This window comes from Marmota monax, unplaced genomic scaffold (genome assembly GCF_021218885.2).
Source record: "Marmota monax isolate L192 unplaced genomic scaffold, Marmota_monax_Labrador192_F-V1.1 WCK01_AAM20220418_F8-fsc00350, whole genome shotgun sequence".
Taxonomy (NCBI): Eukaryota; Metazoa; Chordata; class Mammalia; order Rodentia; family Sciuridae; genus Marmota; species Marmota monax.
The window spans coordinates 453,599-472,233 of NW_026692257.1; the positions used below are offsets into that span (position 1 = coordinate 453,599).

At 36.3% G+C, this 18,635-nt stretch overlaps 2 pseudogenes; one reads left to right on the plus strand and one right to left on the minus strand.

Moving 5' to 3' along the window:
- Positions 1 to 508: 508 nt before the first annotated feature.
- Positions 509 to 2,078, minus strand: LOC124089696 (E3 ubiquitin-protein ligase SH3RF1-like; annotated as a pseudogene).
- LOC124089704 (protein lin-54 homolog) lies at positions 2,077 to 9,316 on the plus strand (annotated as a pseudogene).
- The last annotated feature ends 9,319 nt before the right edge of the window (positions 9,317 to 18,635 follow it).

Genomic DNA, 18,635 nt, shown 5'->3' on the forward strand with positions numbered 1-18,635 from the left:
GGAGGCACAGGCTTGACTGAAACTGACAGCAGCAGCATGGGCAGCAAAGCCTGCCACTGGTGGCAGAGGATGTGTGGAGGCCAGCAAATGGTGGGGCAGGCCCAAAGATGCAGGTAGCATTCTGTACCTGGGTGGGCATCAGTGCTACTGTGGGTCATTCTAGATTATGTGCTGCAACTGCCCTCACTGCATTGTGACCCTGGTTGACTGTCATCTGCCCAGGCACGTGCAACAGTACCTTAGTTTGACCACTTATTTGTTTGTGAGCTGCTGACACTACAGCTGGAGGGACAACCCTGGGTAGCTTAGCCACACTATTTTCCTGGAGCTTTTGTGAAGACCCTGATTCAATGGAGGAACTAACCTTTGTCATCCCCTAACTTGTCTGTCCCATAGTAGACATAGGAACTTCAGCTTGGGTAACATTTACCACTGCCCTTGTGACAGATGTCACATAATTGCCAAGGAAAACCTCAATCTCAATGATATGCATTGACATCCGTTTGAACTAGTCATCCTGGCAATGCTCAATCACTAAAAGTGTCTCCCCTATTCTCAGCTCTAGCTCATCTTTCTGGGAGTGTATGGATGATGGCCACATACACACTGGGGTAAGTCTGAGTTTCAACATGTGCAATTTGTATAGTGGATAGGTCCATGGGTCTGGGTCCGATTTCAGCAGCAACACCAGCAGTATTACCTGTTGGTGTAGAGGTTAGGACAATGACAGCCAGGAGATGTGGTGGTAGAGGGAAAGATTCATAGTTCCAATGGCAGGTGGATAGGGGATATCCAATGGGAAAGTGAATGAGGAACCAGTTGTCACTGAGCTGCTTGAGAATGAGGTCACAGTTAACTTAATGGTACTCATATGAACTTGAGGAGGGGCACTGCAGGAATACCCAGACAGTTCCCTGATCCTCCCAGCATCTCTGGGTTTGCTGGAAATGATGAGGACAGGAGGCTAATCTTGATTAATTGGGGGTTCTTGTGAGGGAAGTGAAGGAGTGCCACTTTTTGGTGTTCTTCTTGGTATCAGGGAGCTTTGAGGCAGTGCTGCTCTGGGCTGTTGCTGAGGGACATGCTCCAGCATCAACTTCTGTCATGAGAGGCTTATCCCATATCATCAACTGCTTAACAGCTGGGTTAAACTCAATGTGAGGAATTGGATGTATGCCTATTTTGTCTGCCAAAAGTCCTTCAGTCTGGTTTTCATATACTCTGTGGATCACAGTCAGAAAAACATCCTTTGCAAATAGAAGGCAATCTTTGTCCACTCCCAAGTCTTTTGCTTCAAAGTCATAAAGTGCTTTGCGCTGAGGTGGGGGTTGAGGTAATTGTTTAATAATCTGCTAAATATTGATTTGGAAAGACTCATGGATCTCCCTGACTTCCCCATGTTACCAGTTTTCATCAATAAGTCACAAAATAATGATGTCATTTTGGTAAACTTAAAGTCACCAGGTTCTTTTCATGAATAGTTATATAATTCTTTGGCACATGGTAACTGAGGTGTAATCCTCACTGGAGACTTCAGGCTTGCACCTTAGGCTGCTGTCCATACTGGGAACCCTGTAGATCATTTGTGCTACAATTATCCATATTGCTGCCCTGAGCCTTTAATTCCTTTAAGAAGTTGGCCCCACTGCCCCCATCAGGAATAGGTTTCCAAGGCCTCTGCTTGATGTTATCCAGAAGTCTGTCCAGCAGGATATCACTGGGAAGTTCCTCGAACCCAAGCCAACAAGGAAGCTCCACTCAGATCAACCAAGTTAACCTAGGATCCACAGCAAACATCATTCAAAAAACTTGTCCTTGCAAGACAAGAGTTTTGCAGAAGCATCGAGGTGTTTTAGACACCCAGGACACTCCAAAAGATCCAAGAAGGCAGATTCATCATCTTGATCTTCTTTGCTGACAAAGAGTCTTCAGAAATGCCCACAGTTGTGTCCAGCTCTTAAAATTATTTGTGTAACATGCATTTCAGATTTTACTCTTGTGTCTTTACTGCTCCTCTTTGTTTGTGGTCTTTTGGGCAGCACAATCTTGCCCACTGTTAGCTGTGTCTCTGAAGCCATGGTGCCAAAAGATTCTTCTATGCTGCCCCCCCACCACATGCACACATACAAAGTATGCCACTGCCTGCAAATGCACAGCCTTAAATGTTATTTTTTAAATCAACAGAATACGTGGTAAGTTTGAAACAAATATATGAGAGTTTGAAAAATCCAACTTTCAAGCCTGGAATGATTATTTTGTGACTGTGTGACTTCAGAAAATTGACCTATCTTCTCTGTTTTCTTATTATCTGGTGGTAGTAATAGTCCCTGTTTTAGAGAACAGCAGGAACTACAGACAAACTTCCAGTTCAGTGTGTGTCAAGATATACACTCTAGACATGGCATGTTCTCAAACAAAAGAAGTTTTGACAGTGTTTTGTGGTGATGGGCAGCTAAGAGTGCAGAAACAGCAACCACCATCACTCTTTCTCTGACAGCAGCTGGAAGACACCAAGGGTAGATGGGGCCTGGATGCTTGACACTGCTGACATACTTATGGCTCTCCCACTTTCCTTGCAGTATGTCCCAGAGGACCTGTTCATCTGTACCTTTGCACTAGAGCAGTTCCTCATGGTTCAGACCCTTCAGAAGATGCTGGCTAACATGGTGGAGAAGCTGAAAGGGTCAAGAACACTTTAGACAAGAGTATATAATTGTGCTCAGCTGCTGTGGTATGGTGGCTTTTACAGGTATTGGAAATCGTGGTTGTGGAGATAAGTCAATGATTTTCACTTGTAACTCCCCTGAGGATGACATTGTGCTTTACCTAGCACCTCATCAGATTTTGAACTTGAAAACAGAAATCCAAGTGCAATATATTTTTTATTGGTTGTTCAAAACATTACAAAGCTCTTGACATATCATATCTCATACATTAGATTCAAATTGGTTATGAACTCCCAATTTTACCCCAAATACAGATTGCAGAATCACATCGGTTTAATAACTGTTGTATTCTGCTACCTTTCCTATCCTCTAGAAACAGCCTTTCTTGGGCATCTCTGTTTCTCCCTGCATCTTCAGAGCTCTGACTGTTCCTGTTTGGACCAATCATTTTGTGCATGGCTCTTTGTTGTTTTATTGTCAAATACTGTTAACTGTGTGGATATATTCTAATCTGTTGTTTGGCAAATAAAATTTAATGACACTGTTACAATACTTTAGGTAATGAAGTCATGGTGATATGGCTTTAGTGAATTGTAAATTTACAAATAGCTTATCATTTTCTTTTGAAAATGAAGACTTTTATCTCTGTATTCAAATGCAGATATTTTCTTTCAAACATCTTTCTACTTATTTTAATTATTTTCCATAAGACAAACTCTTACTGACTGTGTAGTACCCATTTGTAACCAATTCATACAGTTTAGAGTTAATCAGAAGGATAAATGGTCACATTTTGGGGTCTTTTCTATAATTTTTAAGTACTGCACTTTTGTGTGGTTTAATAAACTGGAGTATTTCCAGAAATGGAACCATTTTTTTTTTCTCTTTTCATTAATGATCTGTGTATTACTATCATTGTTGGATTATTATTCTAATTGAGATCAGAAAAGAGATTAATAATACATAGTTCCCAAAAGTGAATGATGAATTTTGTTGTAACATACAGTTTGGCACCATCTATGTACAAATCTTATATCTCTTTATTTTAAAATATTTTAGCATCTCAGCTTAGGACTTTAATCAGGCTGTGAATGAATTCTAAATGAAATTTAACATGCATAATTTGGTGAAAACCTACTAGAGGAAAGAGATGAATTTCATGAACCTGGATCTTACTTTCACATGCTAGTATTTCTTAGGATTAAAAAACTGTGAAATAGCTCAAGGGAAAAGTGTATGAGTTTTTAACGGTGAAAAAAATGGTTACTTAAGCAGTTCTGATGATACCCAGGAGTGATATTAGAGGATAGGAAAGGCAGCAGAACACAACAGACACTAGTATGGCAATATGTAAATCAATGGATGTGTAACTGATATAATTCTGCAATCTGTACATGGGGTAAAAATGGGAGTTCATAACCCACTTTAATCAAAGTGTGAAATATATCAAGAAATTTGTAATGTTTTGAACAACCAACAATAAAAAATTTAAAAAAAATTAAAAAAAATAGTTTACAACTGCTTTAGCATAATTGCCAGTGAATAAGAATTACTAGCAGCCACAGTGCTGGAGGTTGGGTGGTCTGATTGATTTGTGTGTGGTTTTGGGGTGATGCCTGGGGAAGTCAAGTGATGGACACCAAGAGGGATAGTTATTTTCCACTGTAACAATCATTTTAATCATGAGAGCATTTACTGATTATATTTGATTCATGGATGCTGCTGTGACTCAAAAGAATCATCTTTTAGACTCCCTGCATGCCCATATCATCTCTCTTTGAGTCTTCTTATGTCTCCTTCAAACTTCTTATGGTATTGTGATGGTGAATCTTTTTTTCAAGCAAGTTGACATCTCTCAGTTAACAAATTATGCACAGTAGCTTCTCTGGAATGAAGAGTCTCCATTTCCTAGGGTAACATGTGTCAGAAAGGAGGGGGGTTCCAGGGATTGAACTCAAGGACACTCAAACACTGAGCCACATCCCCAGCCCTACTTTGTATTTTATTTGGAGACACAGTCTCACTGAGTCACTTAGCACTTCATTTTTTCCTGAGGCTGGATTTGAACTCACAATATTTTCATCTTAGCCTCCTGAGCTGCTGGGATAAGAGCATGTACCACCACACCCAGCTTACCATTTTCTACATATAGGATTCTACTGATTTCCTAGAACACAATGCTTGCATTTTGCAAAGAAAATTTGTTCAGTACTAGAATACTGGTAGGAAATAAAATTACAAATTCTACAAATGTGCACAAATAGCTGTTTCTGAACTCTGGAAACATTCATGAAGTGCATGTACTACTGCATGTGTCATCATCATCTCTGGTGATCTGGAGAATGACGATATGAATGGTGCAAAAATTTCTCAAATTTAAATAAGTGGTAAGACCAGGTGACCATGTTGCAGAGTGGAAAGTCTCAAAGTTAATTGCCCCAGACTTCACTTTTTATCTGAGTGTGGTTCAGTATCTTATTTTTATTTGATATGCTATCAAAGATTATTGCCATTTCAAAATCATACTTTCCTTCAAAGAAAAATTATGTTTAAGAATTCTAACTCTTCTTTGCCTACTTAAAAATGTGTAAAAGAGAGTGGGAAGGAATGGAACAGCATTTGATGTCTGTTCTGTCTCTCCATGTAATGATGAGAATAACACTATTAGTGAATATTATTAGTAATATTACTAAAGTGTGATTGAGTTGCATGTTCAGATGAGGAAAAAATCAGGAAGTTGATTTTAAAGAAATAGATTCATACAGGTGCAGTAGATACAAAGAAGCTACTCTCATTTTTTTGAGTCCCTGAACTGTAGCTTTTTAGGGGTATGCCTTGACCAGTAATTTCTCTGAAACTTAGTTTGATTTGTGTTGCTTTAATTGAATATCATCCTTGTTAACTTACAGAGAAAAAAAAAAACATTTATTTAGCTCTTGGCTCTGGAAGTTCAAAAGCATTCTGCTGGCATCTGCTGAGTCCTATTGTGTCTGAAGGTGGTAGAAGATAGCACCTGGTTTTATGGTTTCAATCTGAAATGCCCCTGAAGTTCTTGTATTTTGTTATTGTTGTTGGTTGTTGTTTTGTTTTGTTTTGAGGCAGGGTCTCACTAAATTGCTTAGGGCCTGCCTAAATTGCTGTGGCTGGCCTTGAACTTATGATCCTCCTGCATCTGCCTCCTAAATGGCTAGAATTGCAGGTGTTTGATATCATGCCCAGTGATACTTTGATTCTGACACAGGTATATACATTGTAAAATATTCACTACAAAGCAATTAATATTCATAACCTTACAAAATTACATTTGTTACAGATAAGTGTTTTATTTTACATTGATATAGCTCTGGCAATAGAATTATAATTATTCTAATCATACATAGTGGCATAATGCCTTTGAACTTTTCATGTATCTAGAGACACTTAGAAAAGGAATGACTTCTAGTGAGTTTTTTTCCTTCAAACATTAGTTCTGGCTTATTAAAAATTAAGCATAACTAGGAAGAAAAAATATATTTGTATGTCTTTTATTTACATCAAGCAATAGACTCTTTATTGAAATAAAAACATAATTCACCTTCCAAAGCTAAGTCCATTTCAAAGCATCATATCATATTTTTTCTATTTTCTATACATTTATAAAAACTAGGCTACTTCGAAGTTTTTACATTCTATGAGAATTCAAAAAAAATAACATCTGAAAAAAGATTTTGAAGACTGTTAAATAGTAGTCTAGAAAAACTGACATAAAAACCATCTCAAGTTTTAAGCTTATTTTTAGAAACATTACATATGCTGTATTTTTTAAAGTAATTTTTCACAACTGATTTGTGCTCATGTTAGCAACTCTTCTAAAATTACTGTTAAAATAGTTGAACATGAGAGTTTTTACTACAGAAATAATTCATATCACTTCTATAGAAATTGTCAATAGGGCTAGACATGAAGCTTAGTGGTAGAGATCTTGCCTAGGATATGCAAGGCCTTGGAGTATAACCCCCAACACTGCAAGAAAAGGAAAGAGAGAAAGAAGGAAGGGAGAAAAGAAAAAGAGAGGGGATGGGAAGGAAGATAAAGGAATGAGTAATTTAAACAAAAGGGCAAGCGGTACATATATAAATATATAATTAACTAGCTCTTTAAAAAATTTTACAGAGCTTTAGAATTTTAGTGACATCAAACTTGGTGATATTATGACTGTAAAGATTGGCACTTGATAAATTCTGCCTTGGCCTGGCCTAAACCAAACCAAAGGGTGTGTGACCTGGAGGAGCTCCTCTCTGGCTTGATTGGAAAAGGCTTAAACCTATGCTGCTTCAGGATGCACAGCATACTGAAGGTGGCAACAAAATTTCCCTGACACACACCTGCTGGTTCACAATGTTCTGCTCATTTGCTCTGTGCACGTTTGTTCATGACCAAATGTCTGAGTTTCTACAGCTTGTTTTGGCATTCCTGGGCATGGTGTCATTGTGGAGGGAATAGCCAAAATAATCTTAGCTACTTTGGAACTCCATCAAAGACCATAACAATAGTTGAAAGTGGTGTTATTGCATCAACTTTTAATTTTACAATTCAGATGCAATGGCTGTCCCTCAGCCAAATTTGGGGGTGGTCCTGGAAGAAGTAATCAGGGTTGTGGTCTGCCTTATCTGAAGACATAGAAACACACTCTTGTCCTCATGGCTGTCCATGGGAGTTGGAGATATGTACAGCTATTGAATTTGTTAGAAGCAAAGGATGTTGTATTATATTTTAGGTATTTTTAGAAATAAAGATTTTATTGTTTGGCCACCTAGAAAAAATTCTGAATTATAATTTTAAAGATATCTATATTTTTACTTAATTAATTGATTTGAATTTAATTATTTGGCACCATTTATTGTTTAAATGTTAATTCATGAGTGCCAATTTGTTTAAATGCCAGTTTGATATCGAGTACATATATAGACAGGACAGGACTGTATAATTGGAAATGTCAGGTGTAAAATCTAATAGCCATGATAGACACTGAAATTAAATGGGGTGATAGAGTTGGTGCCAGATGAGATTGCTAAGAAGCCTGAAACACCAACATGCTTTTCATTAATCATGAAGATGATCTTTGCAAAACCAATTAATAGTAAAGCAGTTACAGAAAAGACAACATCAGACATTGCAGGTAGGGTTCTTTCACAGTCTACCCCTGGAACTCCATCAATGACCATAAAAATAGCTGAAAGTGGTGTTATTGCATCAACTTTTAATTTTACAATGCAGATGCCAAATAAAATAGCCATCTCACCTTTGAAATCACCAAATCAGGCAATGAAATTAGATGTACAGACCATCACTGTTGGAGTAGTGATCATGTCACAATTTAAGACAAGTATTCCTCTGGAAATTGCTCTCAATTCCTCTGAAACTACTGGCAAATGCCCAGCAGATACAAGTGTCTGGAAGGAAGTTTCATAATTTCTTCTTTGTTACTGCCATAACAGCTAGTACCTTAACCCAACCAGTTAGTCAGAATCCCAGTATAAGCATTAAGCCTCTTTAAGAAGCAAATACAGTGGTTGTTAATACAACCCCAGTGCACATGTCAGTTTCATTTGTCCAAGCTCAGGCTATACAACAAATTGTCCCCAAATCCATCAGTCAGGATTCATAGATAGGAACTAACAGCCAACCACAGTAATGGCTTCCACCCCAACTGAAGTTGGATCTGGATCTCAAAGAACTTCCACCCCAACTGAAGTTGGATATGGATCTCACAGATCCAGCCCAACTTCACTAACCTGCCATGGGGTACTGTCCTGTTACCAGCTTCAGGAACAGGGATTGTGGGTTATGCAATGCTTCCAACTCAGTACATTGCTCAGCTGTAGCAGTCTTCATATGTATGTATAGTAGTCAGCTCTAATTTTACTGAAACATCTGGTATCCAGACCCAGGCAACTCTTCCATTCAATGGCATAATCCCATCTGTATCTGCCAGTCAGCCCAGAAAGCCCTGTAATTCTACAAAATCACTGTTTGGAATTATACTGTGATTGATTTGTAAATGGAAAATTTTATAACAGTTGCATTTGTGCTAATTGTTATAACAATTTGGAACATGAAAATGAAAGGCAAAAGGCAATAAAGGCATGCCTTGACAATAATACAGATTTTTAAGCATAAGATAGGGAAAAGGAAGGGGGAGAAGCATATCGATGTTATAGCAAGGGATGTAATTGCCAATGTCAGGAAGTCTTAAAAAACTACTGAGTACTATGAGGCAAAAGTAATGTGATCCTAAATATGTAAATGTGTTGGCCATAAGAATTTTGAAGAAAGCCCAGAAAGAAAGACATGGATGCATTTGGCAGATAAAGCTGAAGTAAGAGTGCAGCAACAAACATCAGGAAAACTAAATTGTCTTCTCAGATAATTTCAGACTTGCTTACTAAGCCAACACTGGCTTTAAATAGTGGAAGAGGAAATTTGCCATTTATATTTATAACTAAGGACATAGTAATTGGCTTTAAACCCAGGCAAAGCAGGTAGACAAGAAAAGAGAATCAAAGTCAGCAGAAGAGTGCATGATTCTTGAGGAATTGGGACTATGTTTGATGTGCATCATCAACTCTGCAGGAAAAGCAAAAAGTGACCCTGGTTTCATGAATTGCTAAGTCTTGCACAAGACTGAGAAATGGACATGTACAGAAATGTTAAGGATGTTTGACTTTCTGGAACATAGTATAACAATTACTATATTTTAATTTAGTTCTTTTTAAAAAGAAATATGAAACTATAATATTGAAAAGGAACAAATGAGAACATTTTAAATATTAGTTAATTCTATACCCCATTTAAATTGTATTTTTCTTTTTTAATTTTTTTTCTTTAGTGTATTATATAGATTCTTAATTTCCTCAAGTGGTTAAGAATCAGATGTCCTATTCTTCTGATTATATTGGCAAAGAACGGTTATATATCACTATAATATAATTTATAAAGTACGGTGTTGTGTGACTTTGTTCAGTTGAAACAGTCAAAGCAGCATTGGTATTGCCCAGTCATTCTTTGGTTCTAGATTTAGAATAAACACAGATAGAATGTCTCCATAAACAAATTATGGAACATATTTGAATGACATCTTGTGTTTAGAGAAGCAATAACTTTTTAAGAAAAAATAGATTTTTTAGGGTGAGTTCTGGAATATGCTACTTTTACTTTTGAAAATCAGAAGGGGAAGAAATACCCAGGCACATTTTTAAAATTAAGAAATTATATTTTCAAACACACCCAAAATATCAATATTTCAGGAGCTGGTTGGAAGTGAAGAGAGGTCAAAGCCGAAGCCCCTGGGGCCTCTGAGGATTGTTAATAGATGTCTCCTCAGCTCAGCCTCCACAAAATAAAGTTTATAACTCAATAATGAATGTGTAGCTACAAGGCAGAAATGTGGCTAAAATACAGAATATCCAGGACACTATTAATTATCGGGAACCCTTCAACCCCATGGTTGGTTTGTCTTTGACTGTTGGCCTTCAAGATAAGAAAGAATAATTTCTCAGCAAACTGTTCTCAGCAATTTCTAAAAACTATGGCATCTTGCACAGAAATATATCCATGTCTCATGTAGATAAGAGTTCAGCCATCTTTCACCTATTTTTTGTGTACATTCATTCTCAAATAAGTAAAGCACATGGCTTTGTTACAAAAGAGACATAATGAACTAGAATTTTGTTTTATTGCATTTACTCTTGAATAATGTATTGAATGTGTAGATCTCAGTTGTATTTTCCACAATATGAGCCATTTTTCACCTCAAGCCCACAGCTCTGCCTCACTTAAAGGGGTCCCGCTTGAGAAACAACTAACCTTTGAAAGAAATGATGGGAATTGAGCTCAGGACATTTATTCAACTGATGAAATTTTATGACATCATGATTTGTTGTAGATTTCTCATGGGATTCATATTTTCTTACAATTTAACCTTCTCTCCACATCCAAACTCTTGGCTATAAGAAAGAGGTGGCTTAACTGTCACTGGGGAGTCTCATTGATTCTGTTAGTGCCACAAAGCTTGGATTCCCCCAAGGAGAACCACCTGTGCTGACAATGACCCCAAAGCCATGTTATGCTTACTCCATGCTAGGAGCTGTCCAAATACTCTACAGACATAGCTCACTGAATCCTCAAAGCAATCCTGCATGCCAGGTATTATTGTTATTATATTTCAGGGACCTACTGGGTTTGGCATAGCAATTAAGGATCTGAGCAGGGATTTCATCCCAGGCAGTCCAGGCCAAGATCTGTCCATAGCTGCTTTTCTATGTCAAACATATAAGCTGCAATTCAGCCTGTCCACCTTTCTTCCTCCTGTCCCAGGAGCTATACACAACTGGAATGGTCAGATAACTCAATATAACAAAATAGCTTTTGTTAAGAAGTTGCCAGTCCACAGAGCATTGCTCTTTCTTCTGAGATTGCTCATTATAAGCAAGATGTTAGCCTGGAATCTTCTAGGGCTGTGTTTTAAGCTCATGGGAAAATCTGCCCCAGATAAATGCCAGCACATACCAAGATAAGTTATGCAAAAGTGAGAAAGATAAAGACCTGGTGGTCTAGGGATTCAGCACAGCCTAAACTTCCCAACCAGAGGGCTAACAAACTCCTTTCCTATGCATGAACTGTTTTGATATGGTAATGTGGTATTTGCCCCTTTAGGATACTTGATAAAGAAAAAAATGCATAGTAAATGCAGGCAAAAGAGAAAACACATCCTCATATTTAAACATATACAAATGACATAGAGATGCTTACATTACAGGCATGTAGCCAAGGCCCTAGAAGAACTGACAAAATGTCAAGACAGAAATTCCCAAACTGCAGCTATAAATCAGGGGCAGAATAGATAAGAAAACCTAGTAAACAGATATGCTCTCCATTCTGAACCCTGGGCCACTGCCACAGCACCCTTGTGCTAGCTAAGGAGTGCTGCTACAATGTTCAAAGTCACCTCCCACAACCTGGTACACAGATCAAAGCAACCTCAGAGTATGAAGATCATGGACAATGCTTCTAATATACATGGGCCATAGACACAATTAGGGAGTCCAATTGCTATCACATTTATTCTTTGCTTACATGGTCTTACAATGAATTCTTAATCTTGGGAAGTACATGACAGAGAATCCAGCAATTAGTCAAGCAGAATTTGGATTTTAGTGGATTATAAATTTTCTAAACCAGTTTCAAATAAGTTGTTCTAATTTTTTTGGTGGGGCTGTCTGCTCAACACAAGATCTTATAAATGTGCAGTCTTGTTTATATAAACAAATATTAAATGGGGATACCAAGTATTGGTATTTTGTGCATTTGAAATTTATAACCTTATTTATATACACATAAAGTTTGTAGTTGTTGTGATAGAGAAGCTCCAGTTTTTACAGAATATACAAACTTTTTCTATGTATGCAGAGTACTTGTAGTTGCTCATTAATGCATGCAGTTAGTGTGATATGAATGTTCTCATATTCCAAGGCATCTGTACAGCCCTTCCATAATGTTTACCTTGAAAAAATTGCATTCTATTGTTACAGTTAAAGCTTCATCCCAGGGTTTCATAAACTGACTTCCAGACAACTCATGTATAATCTAATCAAGCCTTTATTGAAGCATACTGGTAGCGGCTGACCAGAACATAAAGCTGTTCCCTTGATCAGCCCCGAAAAATTGCAAGGGCACTCCTTTGAAGCCTGAAAACCACAAAAGGGATGTTCCAGGGGTCTACCCAATGCAAGCAAGCCAGGTTACAGAAGCAGGATAGTGCAGTCAAGCCGAGGGAAGCCTAACCAATCACAGTTATCCCAGTCACCCCAGTTGCAGAAACAGAGCCTCATTACCCTAGTTACAGAAACAATACCCCATTAGGTAGTTTGTGTTCTTAAAGGTTTCTATAGCCAAAAGAAAAGAACATTTTGCCCCAGTTATGACTCTTTTACTTGGCATGATTGTTTTACAGGATGAAGTCATAAAATAAAATGGATTCACTTTTGCTCCTACTATCACATTTTCCACTGGTATTTGTAGGTTTGATGTCAATTTTCCACATAATTAGGCCTCAGTTTTTTTTTTTTTTTTGGTTGTTGTTGTTTTTTCATTCTTTTGTGTCTGGGGGACTATACTGGGCTCTCAAGACCATAAGTCTGCCCTCACCTGCATTCTTGTGTATGATTTAGGAGGGTTTTTAAGATGTAGGGTCCTACAGTAATACCAATCAGGAGAAGGACTAGGGACCCAATTATAGCTTAAATGATGGTACTCAACCAAGGGGATCATGAGAATAGGTTTTGGAACCAATAGCTGAAGTTTCTAGTGCTTCATTTCTTTCCTTTAACAAGGAACCAAACTGTACTTTATTATCCCAGAATCTTTTGTATAGAAACAAGTTTCTCTTGGAGCCATACAAAGTCCTCCTTGTTTCAGAGTGAGACCATCTATACCTCATCTGTTTTGTAAGACTATTTCTGTCAGAGGGTCTAGTGAAACCTTCAATTTGGAGATTGGCATTTCTAGTTTTCCTAAATCTATATTTATTTGATGGCTGAGGGACTTAAAATTTTTAGAGCTTGTGATAAGACCTGCAGTTCCTAAAGCAGTAGATATTTCCAAGCCAGTTACGAGGGGTACTAAAATGGGGGCAGCCAGTCTATGTTGATAAATCAGTGGGGTCTGGCCTTTTAATAAATCCAGGTGTTCTTTTACCTATACTCCATCAAAATAGTAGGTTACATAGTTCAGAGTTATTGAGCATTTGGAGATTTAGGCAAGCAGTTCAAATTGGGACCCGGGAAGCACAGTTTTTGGTGAATGGGGAGTTTTCCAACTTATAAGTTGGGTTGTGGAAGCAAGTGTCTGTTTCTGGGAGATCACCTAGGATGACGTTGGGAGCAGTTTCCCAGGTACATCTTCCTGAGCTAGACATATTGGCGACATCTATATTGACTGTATTTTTTTTTTCTAACATTAGGGACTTCCAACTGCCATAAGCGAAAAGGGCATTGACCGTTTTTGCTACTTCCAGCTGAAAGGGGGTGATGTGAAGAGGACAAGCAGTTTGGAGCCCCTTTTTAGAAACTGAGTGGGTAAAGGGGTCCATGGTAAAAATCTGGCTCAGGAAGAATGGGATGTAAATTCACATGGGGTGGGCACTTTTATGAGAAAAACAAAAAGACATGAGTGCTGAAATAAGATTAATACAAAATAGCAGTTGTAGCATCTGGAACCTGTCCATAAGTATCATGAAAATTACAGAAATTAATAACTGTTTACCAGGAGGTGGAAGACCTGAGAAAATGTCCCCATAACAAGGTCTAAACAAACCCTAATAAGGCACTTAAAAAAAAAAGACACAAATCTTTAACATTGTCAGAATTATCAGGAATGCAGATACAACATTTAGTTAACTTAGTTAATGTCATCTGACTTTTGTAAAAAATATCTTTTTGGCATTACCTCTGAGTTCAGTAAAGATTTCTTTGTTACTTAGGGCTATATAATTATATTAATAAATGTTGATTACATCTATTTTGTAGGAAGTTACGAAGGTCTGTAGGCCTTAAACTGACTAAAAATTTCTGACAGTTTTTTATTGAAAGTTATCAGGCATTTTTGCCTAAGAATTTTTCTTTTATTGCCTCCAGCTTTACTCATTTTGAGGGGTGTGAAACACAAGTGTGCATTTTAAGTTACATTAAAATAACTTGTTTCTTTTTAAATGTCCAGGAATGGCTGTGCTTTGCTTTTAACTGTTTTTCTAGGTGTTTAAGACCAAGCTGGTCAAACTGACCTGGTTCCTATCTATTGGTAAGAGTCAGGTAAGTATCCTTGGAGGACATTTTGGGGAACTTGTAAGCAGAATTTTAGCTCTGCTAATGTCATCTGCATTAGAATGGGTCAAGGTGTTGCTGACCACATGGCTTCCCATGGAAGCATCAGGCATGGCTCCCTTTTTAAATGACCTTCCTCTTTTGCAGCATGGACACTCATTGGCTTTTTGTTCTCCAGTGGTCTCATTAATCTCCCTTATCAGGAGATTATGTGGCCCAGAATTGTAAAGCTTTTCCCCTGTCCTGGATTCAGGCTGACTCAGAGGGCAAGAGCCAAATATTGATTTTTTTTTTTTGGCTTCTTTATTTAAACCTTAATATTTAAATTTGGCCTTAAACATCCAGCAATTCAGTTTTACCAGTTTCGAAGTAAGAATACTGGGCTTCAACTTTAATATTTATAACTTTACAATTAATTTTTACATAACACAATCTTTTATTTTATGTATTAATTTATGTAATGTTGAAGATCTGCCTGAAGGCAGAAGATGACACCTTAGCAACTACTGTATTATCCAACTGTGTGCCAACAAGGCAGCTTACAGATTAGATTTTGGCTATAAAAACTCTCTCCTGTCAGGTTTTCTTCTCTTGCTCTCTCTTTTTCTTTCACTTTCCCTGCCTTTCATTCTCCTTTTCACTTTTTTTCTTTCTCTCTCTCTATTTCTCTCTCTCTCTCTCTCTCTCTCACTCACTTTCCTTTCTCTTTCTCTCTCTTTTGTGTTAATCAGACATTGTCACAGTAAAGGTCTCTTGGTTGCTCTGAGTGTAGTGGTCACTTTTTCTTTAAGTTATAATGAATACACAAAGTGAAATTAACAATAATAAAGACATATTTAGCTTGTATATAATTTTGAAACTTTGCTAAGTTATACATTATACTTTTTTTGTTTGAGATCAGAATATTCTTTCCAATAAATTAATCTTTTAATATAACTTTACATCAACTGAATTTTGGCCTACTTGAAATTATTTTGATATGTTTTAAGGTGGGAGGTAGAGCCTTATCTCAGGTAAGGCAGGGCTCTTCACAATTTTAGGTAAAGTGTTTTAGTTTTAAAGCTCATCTTTGTGTCTCTTTTTAGTTATCATTTTATAAAAATTACATATATTGCTTCCTGACTTTGTACGAATGTTAGTAGTACAATATGACATACATCTGAAACATTAATTAAGGAAAGGCTGAGAGCTCATAACATTTTTTTTTAATGTGGTAAAGTGGCAAAATATTTTATAATATTAATTTTAAAATAGATTAGGCTCTCATTACTTTTAAAATATCTTTAAATTATTATAACTTAGTGTAAAAGGTAACATAAGATTTGGTCACAAAACATCTAATAATATAAATAAATCCCCAATAACATCTATTGTCTTTATAAGTTTAAATTACCATTAAAGACAATTTTAGTTTGGATAATACCAGCTTGAATTTTTTTTTAATGTTTTTACCTTAAAGACTTGTATACCTGAAAGATATGAACATTAATCTGTAAAGAAGAGTAAAGTACCACACTTTTATTGATGTTTTATATTAACCAATGTTTGTTTTAAAGGAAAATCTAGACTTTGTAATGTAAGACAATACTTTAAAATAGCAGTTGCTGTTTAGCCACAGATGTACAAACCTTAATTTCTCCAAGATTACTTGTTCTGGTGGATAAAATTTAACAGACATAATGTAATTAATATTTCTAGAAGTTTACATTATTATTTGTCCTTAGGGAACAACATGAATAGTTTTAAATATTTGGGTTACATATATAACCAAAGTAGTTACATATAAACCTTTTAAAATTTGTATTTTATTTATAGACCTTTATATTACTTAATTATACCCTTTTGTATTTTACTTAGATGTATTATAATTATACTTTACAACATAAAGACATTTTGCATGTTAATATGTTTCATTAAATATATTTTATATTTAGAACTTTTTAATAATTTTTAACACATTGTTTTTTTTTGTACCTTGAAATAATCCTTATAAATTTTTGAATTAAGATAAATTAATCTATTTTAATAAGATAAAATATTTGGTAATTACAGTACTTTAATTGAAATACAGTTGAAACATCTTGACTCTTTGAATGTAGAATTAAATCTGTTGGGACTTTGTAATTTATAGTAACATTATTTTTTGTAATAACACAAAATAATTACAAATATTTTTTTTTAGTTTACCAATTTATAAAAACACGAACATTTTTTAAATATTTTAACTTATGGAATTTAAGGAGTTAAGAGTACTTGATATTATATTTAATACTCAGTATTTTCACTTTGTACCAATTATATGTATCTAACAAACACATTTATGATTAATTTTATGCATGTTTAGATATATTTTTTATATCTTTTTTTAAAAATCAAGGTATGAGACAAGTTCATTGAATAGTATTAGTAATCTTTTTTTTCTGTTGAATAAAAATCCTAGAGACAATGGATATCAGTCACTTTATAGATATTAACATTTTAAGAGCTGTTTTACTATCTTGAAACAAAACTGTGTATTAGTTATTTTAAAGATATTTTTTATATTTTTATCTATTTTTCTAATTTGAATTGAACCTTTAAAATCATATTAACCAAAAGTATTTGGATCCATTTTTTTTAATTTTAATTTATGAGCTCATATGTCAATTTTTTTTGTACCAAATATATAGACACGACAATACATGTAGACCAACAGTACACTGGTGCACCCACACAAAGCACACAGACAAACAAAGGCCTTGTACCTTATTTTTAAAAACCTATTAGATTGAGAGTTATCCCTTGTAAATTTGCCTTACACTAAAGCAGAGTATAATCAGAAAAACATGATAAACTAGGCATAGTGGATCAAAATCATGAGTTTAACAAATTTAGAACTTTAAAAGTTTTCTCATGTTTTTCCTGAGGTGGTCATTTTCATGAAAGCTGAAAAGAGTTGAGGGAACATAGACAAATGAAGGGGACTTATTTTTCCCTGGAGTAACTTCCCAAAGATGCAGCTTTATTGGTCTCCTTGGGAGAGTCCCCCAGGTTGGGGTCCCATTTTTTAACTGTTTTTTTTTTTTTCTGTTTTTTGGGACAGTAGCCACCAACTTTTAGACTGACTTTGAAAAAAATCTTTAGACCATTTTTTAGTAGTTGGGAGTTATTTATGCTTGCAAATATTGAGAGACAAAAGCCAAATTTTCTAGACAAAATTATGTTTATTTGTTATACAATTTAGGAAAAATAATTTTATAAAACACTTTAGTTTTACTCTGTCCTCTAAAGGAGCTGACATGATTTACCCTGTTGGCCACCTGGCCCAGTTCCTAAATGAAGGCAATCTCTAGAATGCCTTTGTCTTTTTACCTTTAGCTTTTACTTTTGACAATTGTTTTAGTCCTGTTGGCAGCACTTTACATATTAATGCAAGCTGTAGTGAGCACAGTTAAAACCATATTAACCATTTTTTTCCATTAGAAAAAAACTGAGGTAGAAATTAATACAGAACACAAAGGGAACAAACAAAAACAAACCAACAGACAAAGTCCTGAAAATTGTTAAGAAAACAAGTTAAAGGGGTCCAGGTGGAAATCTCTGAAGCGCTTCCTTGTCTGTGATGTTGGTGGAGCAAAGGAGTCCTGATGAAAGAAGAGCAGTTATGAGAAGAAGAAAAGGGCCCAGTGCAAAACACAGGGAGAGATAAACACAAGACAAATGACCGGCGAAGAGACATGGGACAAATGACAAACATCAAGAAGATACTGGAGAAATGACAAAGAGCAGAACAGACACAGGACAAGCAACAATCACAGAGATCACACAGGGAGACCTCTAATGGGGCAGAGACCACATCTCATCTTGCCCCCAGAAAGATGAGGCCTCCCAGGGAGGCCTCCAGTGGGCCCCAGATACAGACAGATGAGATCTCTCAGGGAGACCTCCTGTCCTGTCCCTGGGAAGGTGTAACTGACTGTGTCCAATCTGACCTTTTGCCCCAGAGAAGAGTCAACTCCCCAAAGCTGGCAGGAGACTTTTCAGAGAATCTTAGGACAGATTGGAGTCATCCTTGGAGTGAGGCTGAGGAACTTCCTATCAGAAGCTTCCCTCTACTCCAGGGCCGAGGTCC